Raw genomic sequence first — 13,343 nt, 5'->3', positions numbered from 1 at the left:
ACTTTTTACCCCTTTATTCCTATAGCAGGTAATGTAAAGCAGGTAGCCTTGTGCTTAAGAGTGTTGGGCCAGCAACTGAAAGGTCACTGGTTCGAATCCCCGAGCCAAATATGTGGACAAAAATCTGTCAATGTGCCCTTGAGCAAGGCACCTCAACCTTATAATACAGCATTAATACACAGTACAGCATGTAGCTTCACACAGCGCCAGCAGATGTCCCCTTCTCCTCGCTGCTGCTGCGCTCCTTGACCCGTCTACAGCCAGCCAGCCACGACGGCCCGGGCGTCGCAGGAGAGGAGGGGCTGGCGCATCACGGTCTGTAACGTACTACGAGGGCTCTGTGTGAGGGTGTGTGATTCTTCCGGTGGCGGTTCATTCTCGCGAGGTGAGCCCTGATGGTGTCATCTACTAGCCGTTAATCAGCGGATTCTCTGAGGAAATCTGTTATTTTTAAATGTACGATTTTCCTATCCTGAGTTTTAGAAGCGGACAGGAAACGGAGGGATATGCGCCTAGGCAAATGTGGATACATCTTACCGAAAACGCGAGGGGAGGGAAACATGTAACCGGGCGTTCGGAGCGGCACCTGACACTTCGCGAGCAGGACTCTCTGACTGTTGTATCCACCCGTTATTTTATTATTTGAATTATTGACACACAGTATTTTTGTGTTTTCCGTTGGATATAATCGTCGAGCCAAGACTGCAAAAATGAGCGAGGAAGTATCAGAGGTCCCCAAAGAACTGCTGGGTAAGACATGTGAACACCGGTTTGTTACCGTAGCTACTAACCGCTAGTAAAGGCAACCCGCTGTGTCTTATTGTGATCCAGGGAAACCCACGGGCTTGTAATGATGCGGGATTTTACTGTGTGGCAAAATGTAGTTACTGATATTTCAGTAATAACCATCCAACAGAGAAACGCTGTATTCGGCGAATTCCATTGTTTAGACTATCATTTAACATTTATCCAGACTGGCTGGGTTTAGCGACATAAAATCGTACAATAGCAGAAAAATGGTTTAGATAGAGAGACATCCCAGTGTAGTCTCAGTGAGATTGTCTTTCATCCCTTTTTAAATCGTGTCTTTATCCCAGTAAATCATTGTCCCGTTGTATTGGGCTACAGTATTATTAAACCCGTGAGTACATCTATAACCGTTTGGAAACCTCAGGCATGGCGGAGTGTAGCTTCAGACGGTCTTTGTAGGTGTTTTTTGGTGTTTCTCTCTGGTAATCACCTTGTAAAACGTAGAATATCTGAGCTAATGTCACCTACGTGTAACATCAGTCAGGCAACTCATCTCGTTCAAACCTCATGGTCCACGTGTGTGTCTATGTTATTAGTCCCCACGAGATCCGATGGACCCGCACCTGCTGGATGTAGAGGAGTTGATGTAAAGGACAACTCATTATACCGTGTAGTCCTAAAGCATGGTGTGTGTTCATTGGCCTTCATGCTATACAGTGTAGTCCTAAAGCATGGTGTGTGTTCATTGGCCTTCATGCTATACAGTGTAGTCCTAAAGCATGGTGTGTGTTCATTGGCCTTCATGCTATACAGTGTAGTCCTAAAGCATGGTGTGTGTTCATTGGCCTTCATGCTATACAGTGTAGTCCTAAAGCATGGTGTGTGTTCATTGGCCTTCATGCTATACAGTGTAGTCCTAAAGCATGGTGTGTGTTCATTGGCCTTCATGCTATACAGTGTAGTCCTAAAGCATGGTGTGTGTTCATTGGCCTTCATGCTATACAGTGTAGTCCTAAAGCATGGTGTGTGTTCATTGGCCTTTATGCTATACAGTGTAGTCCTAAAGCATGGTGTGTGTTCATTGGCCTTCATGCTATACAGTGTAGTCCTAAAGCATGGTGTGTGTTCATTGGCCTTCATGCTATACAGTGTAGTCCTAAAGCATAGTGTGTGTTCATTGGCCTTCATGCTATACAGTGTAGTCCTAAAGCATGGTGTGTGTTCATTGGCCTTCATGCTATACAGTGTAGTCCTAAAGCATGGTGTGTGTTCATTGGCCTTCATGCTATACAGTGTAGTCCTAAAGCATGGTGTGTGTTCATTGGCCTTCATGCTATACAGTGTAGTCCTAAAGCATGGTGTGTGTTCATTGGCCTTCATGCTATACAGTGTAGTCCTAAAGCATGGTGTGTGTTCATTGGCCTTCATGCTATACAGTGTAGTCCTAAAGCATGGTGTGTGTTCATTGGCCTTCATGCTATACAGTGTAGTCCTAAAGCATGGTGTGTGTTCATTGGCCTTCATGCTATACAGTGTAGTCCTAAAGCATGGTGTGTGTTCATTGGCCTTCATGCTATACAGTGTAGTCCTAAAGCATGGTGTGTGTTCATTGGCCTTCATGCTATACAGTGTAGTCCTAAAGCATGGTGTGTGTTCATTGGCCTTCATGCTATACAGTGTAGTCCTAAAGCATGGTGTGTGTTCATTGGCCTTCATGCTATACAGTGTAGTCCTAAAGCATGGTGTGTGTTCATTGGCCTTCATGCTATACAGTGTAGTCCTAAAGCATGGTGTGTGTTCATTGGCCTTCATGCTATACAGTGTAGTCCTAAAGCATGGTGTGTGTTCATTGGCCTTCATGCTATACAGTGTAGTCCTAAAGCATGGTGTGTGTTCATTGGCCTTCATGCTATACAGTGTAGTCCTAAAGCATGGTGTGTGTTCATTGGCCTTCATGCTATACAGTGTAGTCCTAAAGCATGGTGTGTGTTCATTGGCCTTCATGCTATACAGTGTAGTCCTAAAGCATGGTGTGTGTTCATTGGCCTTCATGCTATACAGTGTAGTCCTAAAGCATGGTGTGTGTTCATTGGCCTTCATGCTATACAGTGTAGTCCTAAAGCATGGTGTGTGTTCATTGGCCTTTATGCTATACAGTGTAGTCCTAAAGCATGGTGTGTGTTCATTGGCCTTCATGCTATACAGTGTAGTCCTAAAGCATGGTGTGTGTTCATTGGCCTTCATGCTATACAGTGTAGTCCTAAAGCATGGTGTGTGTTCATTGGCCTTCATGCTATACAGTGTAGTCCTAAAGCATGGTGTGTGTTCATTGGCCTTCATGCTATACAGTGTAGTCCTAAAGCATGGTGTGTGTTCATTGGCCTTCATGCTATACAGTGTAGTCCTAAAGCATGGTGTGTGTTCATTGGCCTTTATGCTATACAGTGTAGTCCTAAAGCATGGTGTGTGTTCATTGGCCTTCATGCTATACAGTGTAGTCCTAAAGCATGGTGTGTGTTCATTGGCCTTCATGCTATACAGTGTAGTCCTAAAGCATGGTGTGTGTTCATTGGCCTTTATGCTATACAGTGTAGTCCTAAAGCATGGTGTGTGTTCATTGGCCTTCATGCTATACAGTGTAGTCCTAAAGCATGGTGTGTGTTCATTGGCCTTCATGCTATACAGTGTAGTCCTAAAGCATGGTGTGTGTTCATTGGCCTTTATGCTATACAGTGTAGTCCTAAAGCATGGTGTGTGTTCATTGGCCTTCATGCTATACAGTGTAGTCCTAAAGCATGGTGTGTGTTCATTGGCCTTCATGCTATACAGTGTAGTCCTAAAGCATGGTGTGTGTTCATTGGCCTTCATGCTATACAGTGTAGTCCTAAAGCATGGTGTGTGTTCATTGGCCTTCATGCTATACAGTGTAGTCCTAAAGCATGGTGTGTGTTCATTGGCCTTCATGCTATACAGTGTAGTCCTAAAGCATGGTGTGTGTTCATTGGCCTTCATGCTATACAGTGTAGTCCTAAAGCATGGTGTGTGTTCATTGGCCTTCATGCTATACAGTGTAGTCCTAAAGCATGGTGTGTGTTCATTGGCCTTCATGCTATACAGTGTAGTCCTAAAGCATGGTGTGTGTTCATTGGCCTTCATGCTATACAGTGTAGTCCTAAAGCATGGTGTGTGTTCATTGGCCTTCATGCTATACAGTGTAGTCCTAAAGCATGGTGTGTGTTCATTGCTGATTGGGTAGCTTATGAAACACTTTGCATTAATTGGCCTTTATGCCATACCAGAGGAGTTACACTGTAACTAAAAGGTCATTACCTAGCTGTGACCCTATAGGCATAACAGTGTTCAATAATTAAATCCAAATGTTATTTGTCACATGTGCTGAATACAACAGGTGTAGTAGACCTTACAGTGAAATGCTGAATACAACAGGTGTAGTAGACCTTACAGTGAAATGCTGAATACAACAGGTGTAGTAGACCTTACAGTGAAATGCTGAATACAACAGGTGTAGTAGACCTTACAGTGAAATGCTGAATACAACAGGTGTAGTAGACCTTACAGTGAAATGCTGAATACAACAGGTGTAGTAGACCTCACAGTGAAATGCTGAATACAACAGGTGTAGTAGACCTTACAGTGAAATGCTGAATACAACAGGTGTAGGTAGACCTTACAGTGAAATGCTGAATACAACAGGTGTAGTAGACCTTACAGTGAAATGCTGAATACAACAGGTGTAGTAGACCTTACAGTGAAATGCTGAATACAACAGATATCGGTAGACCATACAGTGAAATGCTGAATACAACAGGTGTAGGTAGACCTTACAGTGAAATGCTGAATACAACAGGTGTAGTAGACCTTACAGTGAAATGCTGAATACAACAGGTGTAGTAGACCTTACAGTGAAATGCTGAATACAACAGGTGTAGTAGACCTTACAGTGAAATGCTGAATACAACAGGTGTAGTAGACCTTACAGGGAAATGCTGAATACAACAGGTGTAGGTAGACCTTACAGTGAAATGCTGAATACAACAGGTGTAGTAGACCTTACAGTGAAATGCTGAATACAACAGGTGTAGTAGACCTTACAGTGAAATGCTGAATACAACAGGTGTAGTAGACCTTACAGTGAAATGCTGAATACAACAGGTGTAGTAGACCTTACAGTGAAATGCTGAATACAACAGGTGTAGTAGACCTTACAGTGAAATGCTGAATACAACAGGTGTAGTAGACCTTACAGTGAAATGCTGAATACAACAGGTGTAGTAGACCTTACAGTGAAATGCTGAATACAACTGGTGTAGTAGACCTTACAGTGAAATGCTGAATACAACAGGTGTAGGTAGACCTTACAGTGAAATGCTGAATACAACTGGTGTAGTAGACCTTACAGTGAAATGCTGAATACAACAGGTGTAGTAGACCTTACAGTGAAATGCTGAATACAACTGGTGTAGTAGACCTTACAGTGAAATGCTGAATACAACAGGTGTAGTAGACCTTACAGTGAAATGCTGAATACAACAGGTGTAGTAGACCTTACAGTGAAATGCTGAATACAACAGGTGTAGTAGACCTTACAGTGAAATGCTGAATACAACAGGTGTAGTAGACCTTACAGTGAAATGCTGAATACAACAGGTGTAGTAGACCTTACAGTGAAATGCTGAATACAACAGGTGTAGTAGACCTTACAGTGAAATGCTGAATACAACAGGTGTAGTAGACCTTACAGTGAAATGCTGAATACAACAGGTGTAGTAGACCTCACAGTGAAATGCTGAATACAACAGGTGTAGTAGACCTTACAGTGAAATGCTGAATACAACAGGTGTAGTAGACCTTACAGTGAAATGCTGAATACAACAGGTGTAGTAGACCTTACAGTGAAATGCTGAATACAACAGGTGTAGTAGACCTTACAGTGAAATGCTGAATACAACAGGTGTAGTAGACCTTACAGTGAAATGCTGAATACAACAGGTGTAGTAGACATACAGTGAAATGCTGAATACAACAGGTGTAGTAGACCTTACAGTGAAATGCTGAATACAACAGGTGTAGTAGACCTTACAGTGAAATGCTGAATACAACAGGTGTAGTAGACCTTACAGTGAAATGCTGAATACAACAGGTGTAGTAGACCTTACAGTGAAATGCTGAATACAACAGGTGTAGTAGACCTTACAGTGACATGCTGACTGACAAGCCCTTAACCAACAATGCAGATTCAAGAAAAATATGTGATAAGAAAATATTCACTAAAATAAACTGAAGTAAAACATAAATAAATAATACAAAAATACAAATGAAAAGATAATACAAAAATAACAAATAATTAAAGAGTGGGGTCACTGGTTAGTCGAGGTCATTGAGGTAATATGTACATGAATGTATAGTTAAAGTGACTATGCATAGATGATAAACAGAGAATAGCAGCAGAGTAACAGTTGGGGGAGGGGGTGGGGGGGTCAATGCAAATAGTCTGGGTAGCCATTTGATTGGCTGTTCAGGAGTCTTATGGCTTGACGGTAGAAGCTGTTTAGAAGCCTCTTGGACCTGGACTTGGCTCTCCGGTAAACATCTAAACAATGTAGGACTACAACGTAAATAAATAATTGATTGAATTGTATTGAAAGGAATCCTGACTCAAGTTACTAGTTTAGTTGCATGTAAGGACACCAGATTACACCAAACCGTGGATAAAGACCTCTCTGTTTCACAGTGATATGATAGGATTCGGCTTGGTGACTTTTACCCTCCCGATATGACACCAGACGTGTGTAGTTGACGTTAGACGATTCTAGATTCCAGTATCATTGAGGTTGATCGACCAGCTCCTGATAAACTCACACCCTGTCCTCATGATGGAATTCTGTTTGGAAGCACCACAGTAACACAAGCAGTTGTAAAAGCAGAACAGTATTGGGGCCAGTTCTCCCATAAGAACAATCATGCATTGTGATGGTGTGACTGAGAGAATGAGGGCTGACATAACATCATGTGTTGTGACATCACAGTCAACGGCAATAGAACAGAACAGGGGAGTGACGGTAGAATGAGGATCTCATTTCTTCTAGGAGCTGTTGTAACACAGAGCAGCATGGAGCAGTCAGTCAGCATGGAGCAGTCAGTCAGCACGGAGCAGTCAGCATGGAGCAGTCAGCCAGCATGAAGCAGTCAGCCAGCATGGAGCAGTCAGTCAGCACGGAGCAGCCAGTCAGCACGGAGCAGTCAGTCAGCACAGAGCAGTCAGTCAGCACAGAGCAGTCAGTCAGCACAGAGCAGTCAGTCAGCACAGAGCAGTCAGTCAGCACGGAGCAGTCAGTCAGCACGGAGCAGCCAGTCAGCACGGAGCAGCCAGTCAGCACGGAGCAGCCAGTCAGCACGGAGCAGCCAGTCAGCACGGAGCAGTCAGTCAGCACGGAGCAGTCAGTCAGCATGGAGCAGCCAGCACAGAGCAGTCAGTCAGCAGGGAGCAGTTGGTCAGCACGGAGCAGTCAGTCAGCACGGAGCAGTTAGTCAGCACGGAGCAGTCAACACGGAGCAGTCAGTCAACACAGAGCAGTCAGTCAGCACGGAGCAGTCAGTCAGCACGGAGCAGTCAGTCAGCACAGAGCAGTCAACACGGAGCAGTCAGTCAGCATGGAGCAGTCAGCCAGCACGGAGCAGTCAGCCAGCATGAAGCAGTCAGCCAGCATGAAGCATGCGGCCAGCATGAAGCAGTCAGCAGTCAGTCAGCACGGAGCAGTCAGTCAGCACAGAGCAGTCAACATGGAGCAGTAAGTCAGCATGAAGCAGTCAGCCAGCACGGAGCAGTCAGCCAGCATGAAGCAGTCAGCAGTCAGTCAGCACGGAGCAGTCAGTCAGCACGGAGCAGTCAGTCAGCACGGAGCAGTCAGCACGGAGCAGTCAGCACGAGCAGTCAGTCAGCACGGAGCAGTCAGTCAGCACGGGCAGTCAGTCAGCACAGAGCAGTCAGTCAGCACGGAGCAGTCAGTCAGCACGGAGCAGTCAGTCAGCACGGAGCAGTCAGCACGGAGCAGTCAGTCAGCACAGAGCAGTCAGTCAGTACAGAGCAGTCAACACGGAGCAGTCAGTCAGCATGGAGCAGTCAGCCAGCACGGAGCAGTCAGCCAGCATGAAGCAGTCAGCCAGCATGAAGCAGTCAGCCAGCATGAAGCAGTCAGCCAGCATGAAGCAGTCAGCAGTCAGTCAGCACGGAGCAGTCAGTCAGCACAGAGCAGTCAACACGGAGCAGTAAGTCAGCACGGAGCAGTAAGTCAGCACGGAGCAGTCAGCCAGCACGGAGCAGTCAGCCAGCATGAAGCAGTCAGCAGTCAGTCAGCATGGAGCAGTCAGCACGGAGCAGTCAGTCAGCACGGAGCAGTCAGCATGGAGCAGTCAGCCAGCATGAAGCAGTCAGCCAGCATGGAGCAGTCAGCATGGAGCAGTCAGTCAGCACAGAACAGTCAGCATGATAATTCTCTGTCAGAACACACCAGGAAGAGAAAGTAGCTGCATTGTCTGAGTGATGCTCATTGTTCTGTTCTCTCTCTCACATACATGCACAGACGCACACACACACAACCAAGAGGATGCTCTCATAGCCCTCACCTGGATTGTGTGTGTGTGTGTGTGTGTGAGAGGGAGGGAGGGTGAGAGAGAGAGGGGGGGGTGAGAGAGAGAGAGCAAGTGAAAGAGCAACAGCGAGAGGAGAACACTGATTTGCCTGAGCAACTTTCTCTTTGTCTGACGACTCCGAGGCTTGTCAGCTTGTCAGCTTATCACCAGCTGGCACAAGGCCAAGCACCAGGGTGAAAGGGTCACATCTTAGGAAGTTTACAGATCATGGCTCCTAATTGATTGTTACAACAACAGAACAACACCTGTGTTCCCAGAGAGGGTTTGACCCAGGCCCAGTCACAGTGAAGGGGTTAGCTAATGTTCGAGCAGTCACACAGTCACAGCCAGAACAGTTATACCAAACTCCCCATACAGACCAGACTCCAGAATTAGGAGTACAGTGTGAAGAGAGGGGGTAGAGACAGAGCGAAAGCAACAGAGAGAGAGAGACAGAGCGAAAGCTACAGAGAGAGTGAAAGAGAGACAGAGAGCGAGAGAGACAAAGAGAGAGAGTTTATTTCGCTTATGTTTATTATCTATTTCACTTCCTTTGGCAATGTTAACATATGTTTCCCATGCCAATAAAGCCCTTGAATTGGGGAGAGAGAGAGAGAGACAGAGCGAAAGCTACCGAGAGAGACAGAGAGAGACAAAGAGAGAGAAAGAGCGACAGAGAGAGCTACAGAGAGAGACAGAGAGAGAGAGCTACAGAGAGAGAGCTACAGAGAGAGAGCTACAGGGAGAGAGCTACAGGGAGAGCCACACAGAGAGAGCCACACAGAGAGAGACAGAGAGAGAGTGAAAGAGAGACAGAGAGAGCTACAGAGAGAGTGAAAGAGAGAGAGAGAGAGAGAAGCTTCTGATAGGCTAATTGACCTCATTTGAGGCTTTTGGAGGTGTACCTGTGGATGTATTTCAAGGCCTACCTTCAAACTCAGTGCCTCTTTGCTTGACATCATGGGAAAATCAAAAGAAATCAGCCAAGACCTCAGAAAAAAATTGTAGACCTCCACAAATCTGGTTCATCCTTGGGAGCAATTTCCAAATGGCTGAAGGTACCACGTTCATCTGTACAAACAATAGTATGCAAGTATGAACACCATGGGACCACGCAGCCATCATACTGCTCAGGAAGGAGACGCATTCTGTCTCCTAGAGATGAACGTACTTTGGTGCGAAAAGTGCAAATCAATCCCAGAACAACAGCAAAGGACCTTGTGAAGATGCTGGAGGAAACAGGTGCCAAAGTATCTATATCCACAGTAAAACGAGTCCTTTATCAACACAACCTGAAAGGCTGCTCAGCAAGGAAGAAGCCACTGCTCCAAAACCGCCATAAAAAAGCCAGACTACGGTTTGCAACTGCACATGGGGACAAAGATCGTACATTTTGGAGAAATGTCCTCTGGTCTGATGAAACAAAAATATAACTGTTTGGCCATACAGACCATCATTATGTTTGGAGGATAAAGGGGAGGCTTGCAAGCCGAAGAACAATCCCAACCGTGAAGCACGGGGTGGCAACATCATGTTGAGGGGGTGCTTTGCTGCAGGAGAAACTGGTGCACTTCACAAAATAGATGGCATCATGAGTAGAGGTCGACCGATTATGATTTTTCAACGCCGATACCAATTATTGGGGGACCAAAAAGCCGATACCGATTAATCGGCCGATTTAAGAAAAAAACTTGTATTTGTAATAATGACAATTACAACAATACTGAATGAACACATATTTTAACTTAATATAATACATCAATAAAATCAATTTAGCCTCAAGTAAATAATGAAACATGTTCAATTTGGTTTAAATAATGCAAAAACAAAGTGTTGGAGAAGAAAGTAAAAGTGCAATATGTGCTGTGTAAGAAAGCTAATGTTTCAGTTCCTTGCTCAGAACATGAGAACATATGAAAGCTGGTGGTTCCTTTTAACATGAGTCTTCAATATTCCCAGGTAAGAAGTTTTAGGTTGTAGTTAATATAGTATTTATAGCACTATTTCCCTCTATACCATTTGTATTTCATTAATCTTTGACTATTGGATGTTCTTATAGGCACTTTAGTATTGCCAGTGTAACAGTATAGCTTCCGCCCCTCTCCTCGCTCCTCCCTGGGCTCGAACCAGCAACACACGACAATTAGCGCGTGCTAACTAGCCAGCCATTTCACTTTGGTTACACAAGCCTCATCTCGGGAGTTGATAGGCTTGAAGTCATAAACAGCGCAATGCTTGACACACAACGAAGAGCTGCTGGCAAAACGCATGAAAGTGCTGTTTGAATGAATGTTTACGCGCCTGCTTCTTCCTACCACCACTCAGTCAGATACTTAGGTAATGGTATGCTGACTCAGATTATATGCAACCCATATACATATTTGATACATCAGAAAAGCAGAACTTAATATTTGGTACAGAAACCTTTGTTTACAATTACAGAGATCATACGTTTCCTGTAGTTCTTGACCAGGATTGCACACACTGCAGCGGGGATTTTGGCCCACTCCTCCATGCAGACCTTCTCCAGATCCTTCAGGTTTCGGGCTGTCGCTGGGCAATACGGACTTTCAGCTCCCTCCAAAGATTTTCTATTGGGTTCAGGTCTGGAGACCTGCTAGGCCACTCCAGGACCTTGAGATGCTTCTTACGGAGCCACTCGTTAGTTGCCATGGCTGTGTGTTTTGGGTCGTTGTCCTGCTGGAAGACCCAGCCACGACCCATCTTCAATGCTCTTACTGAGGGAAGGAGGTTGTTGGCCAAGGTCTCGCGATACATGGCCCCATCCATCCTCGCCTCAATACGGCGCAGTCGTCCTGTCCCCTTTGCAGAAAATCATCCCAAAGAATGATGTTTCCACCTCCATGCTTCACGGTTGGGATGGTGTTCTTGGGGTTGTACTCATCGTTCTTCTTCCTCCAAACACGGCAAGTGGACTTTAGTCCAAAAAGCTCTATTTTTGTCTCATCAGACCACATGACCTTCTCCCATTCCTCCTCTGGATCATCCAGATGGTCATTGGCAAACTTCAGACGGGCCTGGACATGCGCTGGCTTGAGCAGGGGGACCTTGCGTGCGCTGCAGGATTTTAATCCATGACGGCGTAGTGTGTTACCAATGATTTTCTTTGAGACTGTGGTCCCAGCTCTCTTCAGGTCATTGACCAGGTCCTGCCGTGTAGTTCTGGTCTGATCCCTCACCTTCCTCATGATCATTGATGCCCCACAAGGTGAGATCTTGCATGGAGCCCCAGACCGAGGGTGATTGACCGTCATCTTGAACTTCTTCCATTTTCGAATAATTGCACCAACAGTTGTTGCCTTCTCACCAAGCTGCTTGCCTATTGTCCTGTAGCTCATCCCAGCCTTGTGCAGGTCTACAATTGTATCCCTGATGTCCTTACACAGCTCTCTGGTCTTGGCCATTGTGGAGAGGTGGTAGTCTGTTTGATTGAGTGTGTGGACAGGTGTCTTTTATACAGGTGTAACGGTTTTCTTCCGCTGAAGGAGAGGAGGACCAAAATGCAGCGTGGTTAGAGTTCAACATGTTTAATAAAGACCATACACCAGAACAACACAAAATACAAAACAACAACCGTGAAAACCAAAACAGTCCTATCTGGTGCAATGACACAAAGACAGAAGACAATCACCCACAAAATACCCAAAGAACATGGCTGCCTAAATATGGTTCCCAATCAGAGACAACGATAAACACCTGCCTCTAATTGAGAACCAATCTAGGCAACCATAGACTTCCATAAACACCTAGACTAGAAAACACCCTATAAACATACAAAACCCCTAGACCAGACAAAACACATAAATCCCCCTCGTCACACCCTGACCTAACCAAAATAATAAAGAAAACAAAGGTAACTAAGGCCAGGGCGTGACAACAGGTAACGAATTCAACAGGTGCAGTTAATACAGGTAATGAGTGGAGAAGAGGAGGGCTTCTTAAAGAAAAACTAAAAGGTCTGTGAGAGCCGGAATTCTTACTGGTTGGTTGGTGATCAAATACTTATGTCATGCAATAAAATCATACAATGTGATTTTCTGGATTTTTGTTTTAGATTCCGTCTCTCACAGTTGAAGTGTACCTATGATAAAAATTACAGACCTCTACATGCTTTGTAAGTAGGAAAGCCTGCAAAATCGGCAGTGTATCAAATACTTGTTCTCCCCACTGTATATATATATATATATATATATATAGAGAGAGAGGTAGGGATATATATTTATATACAGTGGGGCAAAAAAGTATTTAGTCAGCCACCAATTGTGCAAGTTCTCCCACTTAAAAAGATGAGAGAGGCCTGTAATTTTCGTCATAGGTACAAAATATGAAAAAAATTAGAAAAAAATCCAGAAAATCACATTGTAGGATTTTTAATGAATTTATTTGCAAATTATGGTGGAAAATAAGTATTTGGTCAATAACAAAAGTTTATCTCAATACTTTGTACCCTTTGTTGGCAATGACAGAGGTCAAACGTTTTCTGTAAGTCTTCACAAGGTTTTCACACACTGTTGCTGGTATTTTGGCCCATTCCTCCATGCAGATCTCTTCTAGAGCAGTGATGTTTTGGGGCTGTTGCTGGGCAACACAGACTTTCAACTCCCTCCAAAGATTTTCTATGGGGTTGAGATCTGGAGACTGGCTAGGCCACTCCAGGACCTTGAAATGCTTCTTACGAAGCCACTCCTTCACTTGCCCGGGCGGTATGTTTGGCATCATTGTCATGCTGAAAGACCCAGTCACGTTTCATCTTCAATGCCCTTGCTGATGGAAGGAGGTTTTCACTCAAAATCTCACGATACATGGCCCCATTCATTCTTTCCTTTACACGGATCAGTCGTCCTGGTCCCTTTGCAGAAAAACAGCCCCAAAGCATGATGTTTCTACCCCCATGCTTTACAGTAGGTATGGTGTCCTTTGGA

The sequence above is a fragment of the Oncorhynchus tshawytscha genome, unplaced genomic scaffold (genome assembly GCF_018296145.1).
Source record: "Oncorhynchus tshawytscha isolate Ot180627B unplaced genomic scaffold, Otsh_v2.0 Un_contig_5342_pilon_pilon, whole genome shotgun sequence".
Lineage (NCBI taxonomy): Eukaryota > Metazoa > Chordata > Actinopteri > Salmoniformes > Salmonidae > Oncorhynchus > Oncorhynchus tshawytscha.
This window is presented reverse-complemented; position numbering follows the sequence as displayed.